At 44.4% G+C, this 16825-nt stretch overlaps 1 pseudogene; it reads left to right on the top strand.

Moving 5' to 3' along the window:
• The window catches only part of LOC109905194 (lysine-specific demethylase 6A-like), a 106164-nt pseudogene that overhangs the window by 17045 nt on the left and 72294 nt on the right, over positions 1-16825 (top strand).

Below are 16825 nucleotides of genomic sequence, written 5' to 3' on the forward strand. Positions count from 1 at the left end.
AGTGTATATATATTTTTACCCTGCAATAGAATTGAATCATGCCGAGGAAATTTGAACATTTCTGTGGGACCGTACTTCACGCCGTCCAATCCCTGTTCTTCATTAGGCTTCTCATGCTATGGAGCCTAGATGCAGTGCCTGATTGGACGGCTGGCTCTCTTCATCTGGCATCTCGGGACAGAGCACTGTACCCAGGGGTATATGGGAAATATAGCCCACATAGGGTGGTCAAATAGTGCTCTGGAGTGGTGTGTTATTTGGGGGGGTGACCTGCAATGGCATGTTATTTGGGGTGGGGGGAGGTGTGATCTGCAATGGCATGTTATTTTTTTTGGGGGGGGGGTGACTGCAATGGTGTGGTGTTTGGGGGGAGGGGGGGGGTGACTACAATGGTGTGTTGTTTGGGGAGAGGGGTGACCTGGAATGGTGTGTTATTTGGGGGCGTGACCTGAAATGGTTTGGTGTTTGGGGGGGAAGGGGTGACCTGGGGTGGTGTTTGGGGGGAGGGGGGGAATGGGGTGACTGGAATGGCGTGGTGTTTGGGGGGGGTGACATTTGTCTGGTTCATATCAGCCACTGTCTGCTTCAGTCAGGTCTTGAGTGATCCTGTAGCACAGTGTCTGGGTTGTCTGTCTGGCTGGCTAGATCTGAATGGATGAGACAGGGCTGTGGTGTGACGATTGAGACTACGCTGTCTGTGTGTCTCTGTCTCCCCTTAGGACTGCACTGACCTCTCTCCTCTCTTTTTCCTTTATTTTTCTCACTCACTCACTCACTCACTCACTCACTCACTCACTCACTCACTCACTCACTCTGTCTGACACCTTTGGCTGCCGGACTGACTCTGAGATCCCCCTCCTAGTCAATACAGCTCTACAGTGTCACCTGCTCTACATTGTGCGTCAAATGAGGAACACATGACTACCGCTACACCCTGGTTCCTGGTATGCCATTGCTCCTGCACTATAATAACATTCCTAACAAATGCAAATGTCGTTTTGATATCAAGTTGGCGGATTTGAAATGGCTCGACCGAACTGCTCCCTTTTCTCTCTCTGAGTGGCTAGGCTATATCCCGGCCACTGGTCCTGGTGATATACAGCTGGGGTGCACATACTTTTTATTCAGCCAGTGACTCTCCATCCTCCAGCTCACTGCCTGTTTCTAGGTGCTGCTCTCTCATTTGGCCCTCAGCCAAACTGGGTAGGCACACCTCCCTCTTCCCTCTTTGAAAGTCTGTGGTGGTGATTTTGTGTGGCTGTTATTTACATTTTGCCAGGCTGTAACCCCAACTTTGGCATGGGAGCCTTGGCTTGTCACCTTGCCAAACGACTTGGGCGGTGAAAGCCTTGCAATGCACCCTCCCACTGAAAGGTGGGAGGTTGACACCTGTGTGTCTGGGGCGACCTGCCAGAAACCTGTATCTATTTTTATGAGAGGTACAGCGATATGGTTCAGTGATGATCAAGTTATTTTAGGGACTTGTAGTTGCTGTTTTGTAACACGTTAGATGGCTGTTATTGTTTTCATATGTTCCTCATCAGGATTTTTTGCCATTAGACAGACCGTAACCAACGTGTTTAGTGTTTAGGAAACTTAGGCCTATAAGCTCAAACTGATTTAGTGTGGACTTCTAAAAGTTGGGGCATTCTTTAGGCCACCATTTTTAATACAGGGTGTTGAAATGATTTCCCTCTCTCCCCCGCCCCCTCTCCTCTGCCCCCTCCCCTCTCCCTCTCCCCTCTTCCCTCTCCCCATAGGCTGTAAGTTGCTATGACTCTGCCATCCTGAAGTCCGAAGGGAAAGTAGAGCCAGAGATGTTCTGCCAGCTGGGCCACTTCAATCTTCTCCTGGAGGACTATCCAAAAGGTGATCAAACACACACACACACACACAGTCTACACCAGATCACATCCTTAATTTAGTAATAACAATGCTTTTAAAATTTGGCAGAATGTAGGATTTCGGTGTTGGAATTTGTCCTTTAAAAGTAGCAGCAGCTGCCAGACAGACTACGCGCCCTCCCTCTTATTCTTCCCAAACCTTGTAAAAGGTGTCTGGAAATGACAAATAATAGTAGGCAGTTATGTTGGTGTGTGGCATGCTCTGCCGTCCCTGTTGTCACACGGAGTCCTTAACTTCTCTGCTGTCCCTGTTGTCACACGGAGTCCTTCACTTCTCTGCTGTCTCTGTTGTCACACGGAGTCCTTCACTTCTCTGCTGTCCCTGTTGTCACATGGAGTCCTTCACTTCTCTGCTGTCTCTGTTGTCACATGGAGTCCTTCACTTCTCTGCTGTCCCTGTTGTCATATGGAGTCCTTCACTTCTCAGCTGTCCCTGTTGTCACATGGAGTCCTTCACTTCTCTGCTGTCTCTGTTGTCACACGGAGTCCTTCACTTCTCTGCTGTCTCTGTTGTCACACGGAGTCCTTCACTTCTCTGCTGTCCCTGTTGTCACACGGAGTCCTTCACTTCTCTGCTGTCCCTGTTGTCACACGGAGTCCTTCACTTCTCTGCCGTCCCTGTTGTCACACGGAGTCCTTCACTTCTCTGCCGTCCCTGTTGTCACACGGAGTCCTTCACTTCTCTGCCGTCCCTGTTGTCACACGGAGTCCTTCACTTCTCTGCCGTCCCTGTTGTCACACGGAGTCCTTCACTTCTCTGCCGTCCCTGTTGTCACACGGAGGCCTTCACTTCTCTGCTGTCTCTGTTGTCACACGGAGTCCTTCACTTCTCTGCTGTCCCTGTTGTCACAAGGAGTCCTTCACTTCTCTGCTGTCCCTGTTGTCACACGGAGTCCTTCACTTCTCTGCCGTCCCTGTTGTCACACGGAGTCCTTCACTTCTCTGCCGTCCCTGTTGTCACACGGAGTCCTTCACTTCTCTGCCGTCCCTGTTGTCACACGGAGTCCTTCACTTCTCTGCCGTCCCTGTTGTCACACGGAGTCCTTCACTTCTCTGCCGTCCCTGTTGTCACACGGAGTCCTTCACTTCTCTGCCGTCCCTGTTGTCACACGGAGTCCTTCACTTCTCTGCTGTCCCTGTTGTCACATGGAGTCCTTCACTTCTCTGCCGTTATGTAATTCCACTGCCGTTGTTTGTTGATGTCTCTGGGCTTTATATGACTACAAGTCTGGGGGAGTTTCTTGAGGAAATGTAGGTCGTTTTCATGCTTGAGTGTTTACGTTTGAAGAGCTGTTTTATTGTTATGCTTTGGGTTTTATTTGGCCTGTATTGCTGATGATTTGTTCACTAACTGGTCTCTCCTCTCAGCATTATCTGCATATCAGAGGTACTACAGTTTACAGTCGGACTACTGGAAGGTGAGTGGCTACTTTCTGAAACATCATGTATCCAAGTAGATCTAGCTGTAGACTGCTACTTTCTGAAACACCATGTATCCAAGTAGATCTAGCTGTAGACTGCTACTTTCTGAAACACCATGTATCCAAGTAGATCTAGCTGTAGACTGCTACTTTCTGAAACACCATGTATCCAAGTAGATCTAGCTGTAGACTGCTACTTTCTGAAACATCATGTATCTAAGTAGTTCTAGCTGTAGACTTCTACTTTCTGAAACACCAAGTAGATGTAGCTGTAGACGGCTACTTTCTGAAACATCATGTATCCAAGTAGATCTAGCTGTAGACTGCTACTTTCTGAAACACCATGTATCCAAGTAGATCTAGCTGTAGACTGCTACTTTCTGAAACACCAAGTAGATGTAGCTGTAGACTGCTACTTTCTGAAACATCATGTATCTAAGTAGTTCTAGCTGTAGACTTCTACTTTCTGAAACACCAAGTAGATGTAGCTATAGACTGCTACTTTCTGAAACATCATGTACCCAAGTAGATCTAGCTGTAGACTGCTACTTTCTGAAACATCATGTATCCAAGTAGATTGTAGCTGTAGACGGCTACTTTCTGAAACATCATGTATCCAAGTAGATGTAGCTGTAGACGGCTACTTTCTGAAACACCATGTACCCAAGTAGATCTAGCTGTAGACTGCTACTTTCTGAAACATCATGTATCCAAGTAGATTGTAGCTGTAGACGGCTACTTTCTGAAACATCATGTATCCAAGTAGATGTAGCTGTAGACTGCTACTTTCTGAAACACCAAGTAGATCTAGCTGTAGACTGCTACTTTCTGAAACACCAAGTAGATGTAGCTGTAGACTGCTACTTTCTGAAACACCATGTACCCAAGTAGATCTAGCTGTAGACTGCTACTTTCTGAAACATCATGTATCCAAGTAGGTCTAGCTGTAGACTGCTACTTTCTGAAACACCATGTATCCAAGTAGATCTAGCTGTAGACTGCTACTTTCTGAAACACCATGTATCCAAGTAGGTCTAAATGTTGACAGCTGACCCCTTGTTTTCTTGGCATTCAACTGCATACCTTGACATTGACAGTCTGTTCATAAAGGAATGGTGTTAGACTAGGGAAGCTGTTCTCCAGTGTCTAGGTCATATTCAGTTGACCGTTTGACCCGGCCAGGCCAGCCACCAGCTCTTATCATGCGGTGTGTCCTCTCCCTGCCCAGTGTGGGTGGATAAGGGGAGGATGGATGTTAGTTCCAGTCTGCCGTGGTGCCCATTGGCGTGTGAGTGGAGATGAGGTGTTGGGCACGTGACCTTGACGTGACCGTGATGGTTGACGTGACCGTGATGGTTGACGTGACCGTGTTGGGGACGTGACCGTGATGGGGACAGACAGCGTTGTGTTTCTGCCCCTGTTCACTGCGGTTCTGGTTCTGGGACTGTGACTGGGCCTGCCTGGGAGAAAGGGCTATGGCTTTAGACTGGAGTAAGGAATGGCTTCCTGGGACTGGGCAGAGGGCTGAAGCTGGGGTGTAGGGTTGGAGCTTGATCGAGGTTTTCTGGACTGAGCATCAGGTTGGGCTTAGGGTTGGAGCTTGAGTCTCATGACTGTTGGCGAGGAGCCAGGTCTCGGGTAGAGGACTTGACTGAGCTATGCTGAGACTGGGAGGAGCAGGGAGGTAGGCTATACTCCCTGAGTCTGTGGAAGAAATGGTCAAAACATTGACTGAACTTGACTGAGTCGGTCTGTCTCATGGGAGGTGAATGTGAAGGGTAGGCTGCCAGGCTGTCAGAAACATTCTTACTCAGACTCTCGCATCCTCTCTCACTTTCTCAACTCTCACATCGTCTTACTCAGGGGACCGATGCATATCGATGAATTATTACTGGTGTTGCATGGTATACTGAAACTTCTGTACTTTTTCCGATACTAGAACCTGAAAAAGGGTTTGATACTAAAATGTTTGTTGCTTTCGGTACTTCTGTCATGTGTCTCACGTCGTCTACTGATTCAGAGAGGATCAAGTCTGTCAGTGCAGCCGATGTCCTCTTATCGTCTGCTCCACTTACTCATTGCTAGTTCTAGCGGCTAGAGTCTGTCTGTTCTGAGGAACCACTGCACTCACTGGGAGTCTGGGCTGCATCAGTTATGCTGCACAGAAGTTCAACTCTAATAATGCATGTAGAAATGTTGAAAATATTTAATTACTGTTCGCAAAACAATGTCCATTTATATAACTTTTTTCATTCACTTCATCTCCCCCGCCTCACCTCTTTCCCAGTCAAGATCATCTTAGTTTGAGCCTCGCTGTCTGAGATGTCATGGGTCTTAAAGAGACTGTGCAGACTTTTATAAAATAACAGATGGCTTCTTCTATGCAGATGTTGTTGATCAATAAAATAAGTCCCAAATGGAAAGGAAACAGTTTGTCAAATTGACTGTGTGATTTATATAATTGATTCATTAATGCATACATTCAAATCTAAAAAGTCAAATGTAATGATATTGACATCGTGTGGAAACCCTCAGCCATACTGTCTGTCTGATCCTCTCTCCTCCTAACTCCTCAGCCATGCTGTCTGTCTGATCCTCTCCTAACTCCTCAGCCATACTGTCTGTCTGATCCTCTCCTAACTCCTCAGCCATGCTGTCTGTCTGATCCTCTCCTAACTCCTCAGCCATGCTGTCTGTCTGATCCTCTCCTAACTCCTCAGCCCTGCTGTCTGTCTGATCCTCTCCTAACTCCTCAGCCCTGCTGTCTGTCTGATCCTCTCCTAACTCCTCAGCCCTGCTGTCTGTCTGATCCTCTCCTAACTCCTCAGCCCTGCTGTCTGTCTGATCCTCTCCTAACTCCTCAGCCCTGCTGTCTGTCTGATCCTCTCCTAACTCCTCAGCCCTGCTGTCTGTCTGATCCTCTCCTAACTCCTCAGCCCTGCTGTCTGTCTGATCCTCTCCTAACTCCTCAGCCCTGCTGTCTGTCTGATCCTCTCCTAACTCCTCAGCCCTGCTGTCTGTCTGATCCTCTCCTAACTCCTCAGCCCTGCTGTCTGTCTGATCCTCTCCTAACTCCTCAGCCCTGCTGTCTGTCTGATCCTCTCCTAACTCCTCAGCCCTGCTGTCTGTCTGATCCTCTCCTAACTCCTCAGCCCTGCTGTCTGTCTGATCCTCTCCTAACTCCTCAGCCCTGCTGTCTGTCTGATCCTCTCCTAACTCCTCAGCCCTGCTGTCTGTCTGATCCTCTCCTAACTCCTCAGCCCTGCTGTCTGTCTGATCCTCTCCTAACTCCTCAGCCCTGCTGTCTGTCTGATCCTCTCTCCTCCTAACTCCTCAGCCCTGCTGTCTGTCTGATCCTCTCTCCTCCTAACTCCTCAGCCCTGCTGTCTGTCTGATCCTCTCTCCTCCTAACTCCTCAGCCCTGCTGTCTGTCTGATCCTCTCTCCTCCTAACTCCTCAGCCCTGCTGTCTGTCTGATCCTCTCTCCTCCTAACTCCTCAGCCCTGCTGTCTGTCTGATCCTCTCTCCTCCTAACTCCTCAGCCATGCTGTCTGTCTGATCCTGTCTCCTTCTAACTCCCCAGCCATGCTGTCTGTCTGATCCTCTCTGTCTGTCTGATCCTCTCTCCTCCTAACTCCTCAGCCATACTGTCGGTCTGATCTGCTCTCTTGTTTTCTGGTTGATTGGTATGTCTGTATGAGTAGGAGGTTCTGTGCTTAGAGGCTTTCGGTTGTGACTGATACCGGTACTACAGTGTCATGTGAAACTATGGCACAATGGTAACCTCAAAGGTGAATTACTGGGACACAATGGTAACCTCTGAAAGGTGAATTACTGGGACACAATGGTAACGTCTGAATTTCACTCTTTGGAAATGAACTGCAGTAGGTATTTAGGCCTCTACTCTGCCATTGACCTTATGGGCATAGAATGCACTTTAATCCTGAGAGGGATGAGGAGCTGCTGTTTTTTGGCTAGGCCAACTAAACACTTTCCATTTAGATGACTCAGTCAGGACTGTATGTTAGTGATATCAATCCCTCCAGGATTGCATTATCATTTTTTGTTGGCAAAATCAACAATTCCCTTCGTATTAGGCTACGCGAGGGCCTGCAAAATTGACTAGTCACGGCACTATTTCCTCAAAACAGTAAAATCATCTCAATTTTTGTGCTTTTTCATGACAAATTGGATCTTTGCATATTGCAATGCAGAAAATGTCAATTGGCACTGCAAAATGAAGTGTCCCCTTCTCTGCAAATATCACAACAAAATCCCAGCTAAATCCTAGAGGGACTGTGGCGTGTCCTTTTTTTTGTTGAAACTTGACTGAGCAATGTGTTGTTCAGACAGTATCTTTTTTCATTTTTAATATTAAATTATTATTTTTTTAATATTTTTTTTACCAGTGCCGTTTGAGAAATAGACTCAATGTTCCTGCCACTAATGGTTTTTCTCCCTCTCTCAAGAATACTGCCTTTTTATATGGCCTTGGTTTGGTCTACTTCCATTACAACACATTTCACTGGTAAGTACGCATGGACAGTATTTTCCTTTGGCCTGTAGTGTGTTTTTATTAGCTTGGCCTCGTGGATCTGTGTCGTGATACACAAGGCTATATAGTACATTACGTTTGTGTAGCTATTGTATGTTCCTTACTGTGTGTATATGGTTTCATTGAACCCTGGTGGGATTGACTGTTGAATAGTCAATTATGCTTCTTTCATTCTATAAACTCATAGTTTAAAGTCCAATAACATTTTATTGGTCACATACACATGGTTAGCAGATGTTTAGCAAAATGCTTGTGCTTCTAGTTCTGACAGTGCAGTAATATCTAACAAGTAATATAACAATTCCCCAAAAACGACCTAATACACACAAATCTAAAGGGGTGAATGAGAATATGTACATGTAAGTATATGGATGAGTGATGGCCAAGCAGCATAGGCAAGGTGCTGTAGATGGTATAAAACAGTATATGCACATGATATGAGTAATGTAAGATATGTTAACATTATTAAAGTGGCATTGTTTAAAGTGACTAGTGATCCATTTATTAAGTGTCCAGTGATTGGGTCTCAATGTAGGCAACAGCCTCTCTGTGTTAGTGATGGCTGTTTAGCAGTCTGATGGCCTTAGACAGAAGCTGTTTTTAATTCTCTCTGTAAATTCTGTTTAACAGTGCTGCCATTGCTTTGTATGACACTTGTTTTTCAAAGAATGTTGCTATTTACTGCCTCTGTCAATTGTAGGTCAGACATAGCCCAGAATACTACTTACAGCAAATATGGAAGATTTGATATGCAGCAAGACTAGAGCCTGCTTGAGTTTTGGGCGGGGGGTGGAATGAGGAAGTTAGGCAGCTGACAGTTCAGGGAAAGGAAATCCTTTTACGTTCATACACTCAAGAGCTTAAGTTACGATCATGAAAAGGTTAAAGCGTGGGGAGAGGGCGTAGTGTGATGGGGGTGCGACCAGTCTCAACGTCAACAGTGAAGAGGCGATTCCGGGATGCTGGCCTTCTAGGCAGAGTTCCTCTGTCCAGTGTCTGTTATTTTGGCCATCTTCACTGTTGGCGTCGAGACTGGTGTTTTGCGGGTACTATTTAATGAAACTATTTAATGAAGCCACCAGTTGAAGACTTGTGAGGCATCTGTTTCTCAAACTAGACACTCTAATGTACTTGTCCTCTTGCTCATTGTACACCGGGGCCTCTTCTCTTTCTATTCTGGTTAGGGCCAGTTTGTGCTATTCTGTGAAGTTAGTACTACACAGCATTGTACAAGATCTTCAGTTTCTTGGCAATTTCTCACATGAAATAGCCTTCATCTCCCAGAACAAGAATAGACTGACAAGTTTCAGAAGAAAGGTATTTGTTTCTGGAGAATTTGAGCCTGTAATCAAACTCACAAATGCTGATGCTCCAGATACTCAATTAGTTGAAAGAAGGCCAGTTTTATTGCTTCTTTAATCAGCATGACAGTTTTCAGCTGTGCTAACATAATTGGAAAAAAGTTTTCTAATGATAAATTAGCCTTTTAAAATGATCAACTTGGATTAGCTAACACAACGTGCCATTGGAACACAAGTGATGGATGCTGATAATGGGCCTTTCTACTAGAGGTCGACCGATTTATCGGAATGGCCTATTAATTAGGGCCGATTTCAAGTTTTCATAACAATTGAAAATCGCTATTTTTGGACACAGATTTTTTATTTATTTTTTTAATTATTATTTTTTACACCTTTATTTAACTAGGCAAGTCAGTTAAGAACACATTCTTATTTTCAATGACGGCCTGTGTGAAGACTATTTCTTCCGAACAAAGACAGCCAACTTCGCCAAACGGGGGATGATTTAACAAAAGCGCATTTGCGAAATGGCACAATCGTTGCACGACTGTACCTAACCATAAACATCAATGCCTTTCTTAAAATCAATGCACGGGAGTATATATTTTTATACATGCATATTTAGCTAAAACAAATCAGGTTAGCAGGCAATATTAACCAGGTGAAATTGTGTCACTTCTCTTGTGTTCATTGCACGCAGAGTCAGGGTATATGCAACAGTTTGGGCCGCCTGGCTCGTTGCGAACTAATTTGCCACAATTTTTTAATGTATTTATGACATAACATTGAAGGTTGTACAATGTAACAGCAATATTTTGACTTATGAATGCCACAAATTAGATAAAATACGGAGCGGTTCGGTATTTCACTGATAGAATAAATGTTTTGTTTTCTAAATTATAGTTAGCTGATTCAACCATATTAATGACCAAAGGCTCATATTTCTGTGTTATTATGTTATAATTAAATCTATGATTTGATATTTGATAGAGCTGCCTGACTGAGTGATGCGTATGAGTCTGCTGCTGCCTACCATTCATTCAAACAGCACTTTAGTGCGTTTTGCCGACAGCTCTTCGCTGTGCTTCAAGCATTGAGCTGTTTTATGACTTCAAGCCTGTCAACTCCCGAGATTAGGCTGGTGTAACCAATGTGAAATGGCTAGCTAGTTATCGGGGTGCGCCCTAATAGTGTTTCAATCGGTGACGTAACTCGCTCTTAGACTTGGAGTAGTTGTTCACCTTGCTCTGCAAGGGCCGTGGCTTTTGTGGAGCGATGGGTAAAGTTGTCGATGTGTTTCTGGTTCGAGCCCGTCGAGGAGAGGGACGGAAGGATATACTTTTACCTCAGGTGGTGAGGGTAGGCAACAACATCTCCACCCCGCTGATCCTCAACACTGGGGCCCCACAAGGGTGCGTTCTGAGCCCTCTCCTGTACTCCCTGTTCACCCACGACTGCGTGGCCACGCACGCCTCCAACTCAATCATCAAGTTTGCGGACGACACAACAGTGGTAGGCTTGATTACCAACAACGACGAGACGGCCTACAGGGAGGAGGTGAGGGCCCTCGGAGTGTGGTGTCAGGAAAATAACCTCACACTCAACGTCAACAAAACTAAGGAGATGATTGTGGACTTCAGGAAACAGCAGAGGGAACACCCTCCTATCCACATCGATGGAACAGTAGTGGAGAGGGTAGTAAGTTTTAAGTTCCTCGGCGTACACATCACAGACAAACTGAATTGGTCCACCCACACGGACAGCATCGTGAAGAAGGCGCAGCAGCGCCTCTTCAACCTCAGGAGGCTGAAGAAATTCGGCTTGTCACCAAAAGCACTCACAAACTTCTACAGATGCACAATCGAGAGCATCCTGTCGGCCTGTCGGGCTGTATCACCGCCTGGTACGGCAACTGCTCCGCCCACAACCGTAAGGCTCTCCAGAGGGTAGTGAGGTCTGCACAACGCATCACCGGGGGCAAACTACCTGCCCTCCAGGACACCTACACCACCCGATGTCACAGGAAGGCCATAAAGATCATCAAGGACAACAACCACCCGAGCCACTGCCTGTTCACCCCGCTATCATCCATAAGGCAAGGTCAGTACAGGTGCATCAAAGCTGGGACCGAGAGACTGAAAAACAGCTTCTATCTCAAGGCCATCAGACTGTTAAACAGCCACCACTAACATTGAGTGGCTGCTGCCAACACACTGACTCAACTCCAGCCACTTTAATAATGGGAATTGATGGGAAATGATGTCAAATATATCACTAGCCACTTTAAACAATGCTACCTAATATAATGTTTACATACCCTACATTATTCATATCATGTGTATATGTATATACTGTACTCTATCATCTACTGCATCCTTATGTAATACATGTATCACTAGCCACTTTAACTATGCCACTTTGTTTACATACTCATCTCATATGTATATACTGCACTCAATACCATCTACTGTATCTTGCCTATGCCGCTCTGTACCATCACTCATTCATATATCTTTATGTACATATTCTTTATCCCCCTACACTTGTGTCTATAAGGTAGTAGTTTTGGAATTATTAGCTAGATTACTTGTTGGTTATTACTCCATTGTTGGAACTAGAAGCACAAGCATTTCGCTACACTCGCACTAACATCTGCTAACCATGTGTATGTGACAAATAAAATTTGATTTACATTGGCAATACTAAAGTGCCTATAAGAACATCCAATAGTCAAATGTATATGAAATACAAATGGTATAGAGAGAAATAATCCTATAATTCCTATAATAACTACAACCTAAAACTTCTTACCTGGGAATGTTGAAGACTCATGTTAAAAGGGACCACCAGCTTTCATATGTTCTCATGTTCTGTGCAAGGACCTTAAACGTTAGCATTTTTACATGGCACATATTGCACATTTACTTTCTTCTCCAACACTTGTTCAATTTAGTTTAAATAATGCAAATAAAAAGTTTCATTATTCAGAAGCCAGAAGCTTGCTAGAAGCTTGCTAACTAACGTTAGTATTCAGCTAACCACAGTTGGCGGTCATCAGCTATCCTTTAGCTCGAAAAGCTATCGCCAGTTTTGTACAACGCGACTCAGACCAGAGCATACCGGACCTATTTTCTATCCATATCCCCGGATTTCTACCGCAAGCTCTGGACATTTACACCTGGATGTTGCAGCTAGCTAGCTGGTATCCGAGTGACTATTGGCTGACGTCGGTCCCGGAGCAAACATCAATTATTCTGGAGCTAGCCAGCTGAAGAGTTCCATCAGCCACTCCTGGGCTACAATCACCTATCCGGACCCGTTTTAATGCCGATACGGAGCCCCACCGGGCCTTCACGACTGGACTACCGACGTTATCTGCACGAGGGAGTTATCCAACTGGCCCCTCCGTCGCGACGTAACCTGAACGCCCATCTGCGGTCCGCTAACCGTTAGCTGTCTTATCGGCTGCTAACGGCTACGCCTACCTGGCTACGTCAACAGCACTGCACCCCCAACAGCAACTCGCCCAAGCCTTTCCCATTTCTCCTTGTCCCAAATCCAGTCAGCTGATGTTCTGAAAGAGCTGCAAAATCTGGACCCTACAAATCAGCCGGGCTAGACAATCTGGACCCTTTCATTCTAAAAATTATCTGCCAAAATTGTTGCAACCCCTATTACTAGCCTGTTCAACCTCTCTTTCGTGTCGTCAGATTCCCAAATATTGGAAAGCAGCTGCGGTCATCCCCCTCTTCAAAGGGGGTGACACTCTAGACCCAAACTGCTACAGACCTATATCTATCCTACCCTGCCTTTCTAAGGTCTTCGAAAGCCAAGTCAACAAACAGATTACTGACCATTTTGAATCCCACCGCACCTTCTCCAATGCAATCTGGTTTCAGAGCTGGTCATGGGTGCACCTCAGCCACGCTCAAGGTCCTAAACGATATCTTAACCGCCATCAATAAGATACAATACTGCGCAGCCGTATTCATTGACCTGGCCAAGGCTTTCGACTCTGTCAATCACCACATCCTCATCGGCAGACTCGACAGCCTTGGTTTCTCAAATGATTGCCTCGCCTGGTTCACCAAATACTTCTCTGATAGAGTTCAGTGTGTCAAATCGGAGGGCCTGTTGTCCAGGCTGCTGGCATTCTCTATGGGGGTGCCACAGGGTTCAAATCTTGGTCCGACTCTCTTCTCTGTATACGTCAATGATGTCGCTCTTGCTGAGTCTCTGATCCACCTCTACGCAGACGACACCATTCTGTATACTTCTGGCCCTTATTTGGACACTGTTATCAACCCTCCAGATGAGCTTCAATGCCATACAACTCTCCTTCCGTGGCATCCAACTGCTCTTAAATACAAGTAAAACTAAATGCATGCTTTTCAACCGATCGCTGCCTGCACCTGTCCGCCCGCCCAGCATCACTACTCTGGACGGTTCTGACTTAGAATATGGGGACAACTACAAATACCTAGGTGTCTGGTTAGATTGTAAACTCTCCTTCCAGACTCACATGAAGCATATCCAGTCCAAAGTAAAATCTAGAATTGGCTTCCTATTTCACAACAAAGCATCCTTCACTCATGCTGCCAAACATACCCTCGTAAAACTGACCATCCTACCGATCCTCGACTTTGGCGATGTCATTTACAAAATAGCCTCTATTACCCTACTTAATCATTTGGATGCAGTCTATCACAGTGCCATCCTTTTTGTCACCAAAGCCCCATATACTACCCACCACTGCGACCTGTAGGATCTCGTTGGCTGGCCCTCGCTTCATACTCGTCTCCAAACCCGCTGGCTCCAGGTCATCTACAAGACCCTGCTAGGTAAAGTCCCCCCTTCTCTCAGCTCACTGGTTACCATAGCAGCACCCACCTGTAGCACGCGCTTCAGCAGGTATAACTCTCTGGTCACCCCCAAAACCAATTCCTCCTTTGGCCGCCTCTCCTTCCAGTTCTCTGCTGCCAATGACTGGAACGAACTACAAAAATCTCTGAAACTGGAACCACTTATCTCCCTCACTAGCTTTAAGCACCAGCTGTCAGAGCAGCTCACAGATTACTGCACCTGTACCTAGCCCATCTATAATTTAGCCCAAACAACTGCCTCTTCCCCTACTGTATTTATTTATTTTGCTCCTTTGCACCCCATTATTTTTTATTTCTACTTTGCACATTCTTTCACTGCAATTCTACCATTCCAGTGTTTTACTTGCTATATTGTATTTATTTTGCCACCATGGCCTTTTTTGCCTTTATCTCCCTTATCTCACCTCATTTGCCCACATTGTATATAGACTTATTTTTCTACTGTATTATTGACTGTATGTTTGTTTTACTCCATGTGTAGCTCTGTGTTGTTGTATATGTCGAACTTCTTTGCTTTATCTTGGCCAGGTCGCAATTGTAATTTAGAACTTGTTCTCAACTTGCCTACCTGGTTAAATAAAGGTGAAATAAAATTTAACATTTGAGGCTAAATTGATTTTATTGATGTATTATATTAAGTTAAAATAAGTTTTCATTCAGTATTGTTGTAATTGTCATTTTAAATCGGCCAATTAATCGGTATCGGTTTTTGGTTCTCCAGTAATCTGTTTCGGTGTTGAAAAATCATAATCGGTCGACCTCCGCTTTGTACGCCTATGTAGATATTCCATTGAAAACCAGCCGTTTCCAGCTCCAACAGTCATTTACAACATTTAACAATGTCTACACTGTATTTCTGATCAATTTGTTATTTTAATGGACAAAAAATGAGCTTTTCTTTCAGGAACAAGGCTATTTCTAAGTGACCACAAACGTTTGAACGGTAGTGTATATAAGATTTATGAGAAGGTGGAGATGAATAGAATATGACGTTCATCTAAACAGAAGGGGGAAATTATTGTCTAAACACCCAGCAATGATGGTGAATATGCACAGTGCTCACTCACCGGGAATATGGCCGATGCTTTCCTCTGGTGCCAATAAAAGATAGGCCTACTGTTGTTCGATCAATTAAGTAGAGAATTTTGATAGTTAAAAAGCAGATTTTTTTTTTTTTAATTGTGTTCTCTTTACAGCTTTCCAAACATATGTTTTCCCACGATTACATTTGGTAAAAATTGCAATATGCCTGGCTGGGCCTCTACTTTTCGCTGACAGTTGCAACTCAACAATCGTCTATTTGGTATAACTCACACACGTTGCCCAAATGACATGCGCTGCCTGCCTTCCAACTGTAGGCAATGCGGTTTAAAACAAGCTAATGATCCTCTGTGTTCAAATCATGCTTTAGTAGTCTATTTTGAATGATTGTATTTATTTATGTATCGACAGAAGTAGGCTATATAATTACTTGGGGAAAGCTTCCCCTAACATTATGGACGCGGCGCCTATGATCCTATGTCAATCTACTATTCCCCCATAGTAGAAAAGGTGACCTATTCAATTGGTCAACTTGTCGAGAAAGAAATAACCCAAACAGACTCTAGGACAGTTGTGGGACGATAGATTCCAAATTCATACAACCAAGTAGGTCTAGACTACATTAAAAAATAAAGTACATAAAAAGCAATGAATCTGATCAGAACATTTAGCTTAAAATGTTGATAAACTATCATTTATTTAAATGATTAGCGCACAAGGCAGTAGGCTATGCACAAGTGTGCATTTGGCTACTGGACAATGAAAGCAAGTTGAAAACCAATAGAAATAGCCTACTGGACAATGAAAGTAAGTTGAAAACCAATAGAAATAGCCTACTGGACAATGAAAGCAAGTTGAAAACCAATAGAAATAGCCTACTGGACAATGAAAGCAAGTTGAACACCAATAGAAATAGCCTACTGGACAATGAAAGCAAGTTGAAAACCAATAGAAATAGCCTACTGGACAATGAAAGTAAGTTGAAAACCAATAGAAATAGCCTACTGGACAATGAAAGCAAGTTGAAAACCAATAGAAATAGCCTACTGGACAATGAAAGCAAGTTGAAAACCAATAGAAATAGCCTACTGGACAATGAATGCAAGTTGAAAACCAATAGAAATAGCCTACTGGACAATGAAAGCAAGTTGAAAACCAATAGAAATAGCCTACTGGACAATGAAAGCAAGTTGAACACCAATAGAAATAGCCTACTGGACAATGAAAGCAAGTTGAACACCAATAGAAATAGCCTACTGGACAATGAAAGTAAGTTGAAAACCAATAGAAATAGCCTACTGGACAATGAAAGCAAGTTGAAAACCAATAGAAATAGCCTACTGGACAATGAAAGCAAGTTGAAAACCAATAGAAATAGCCTACTGGTTTCAAAGGCTTTTGGAACTATTGCCTCCCACGGATATGGTTGCGTTTTGCCTCGGCTACTTTGAAACGAGGTTAAACATGCCTCGTAGTGAATCGTTCAAGTAAAAAAAAAAAAAAAAAAAAAAAATGAAGTAGCTATATGTTTTAAAAATGCCTACAGCCTCCAGCTCGTTGCCTAAGCATTTGAATGGCGAATGAGAAGCACGCTTTGTAATCATGGCCCCAAAAACTTTTTTTAACACACGATTGCATTTAGAAATGTTGCGCTATGATTGGGCTTATAAAAGCGTTGTCTGACGGTTTTTGCGTTCTGTCTGTCTGTCTATGCTGTGTG

The sequence above is a fragment of the Oncorhynchus kisutch genome, linkage group LG2, assembly GCF_002021735.2.
Source record: "Oncorhynchus kisutch isolate 150728-3 linkage group LG2, Okis_V2, whole genome shotgun sequence".
NCBI lineage: Eukaryota > Metazoa > Chordata > Actinopteri > Salmoniformes > Salmonidae > Oncorhynchus > Oncorhynchus kisutch.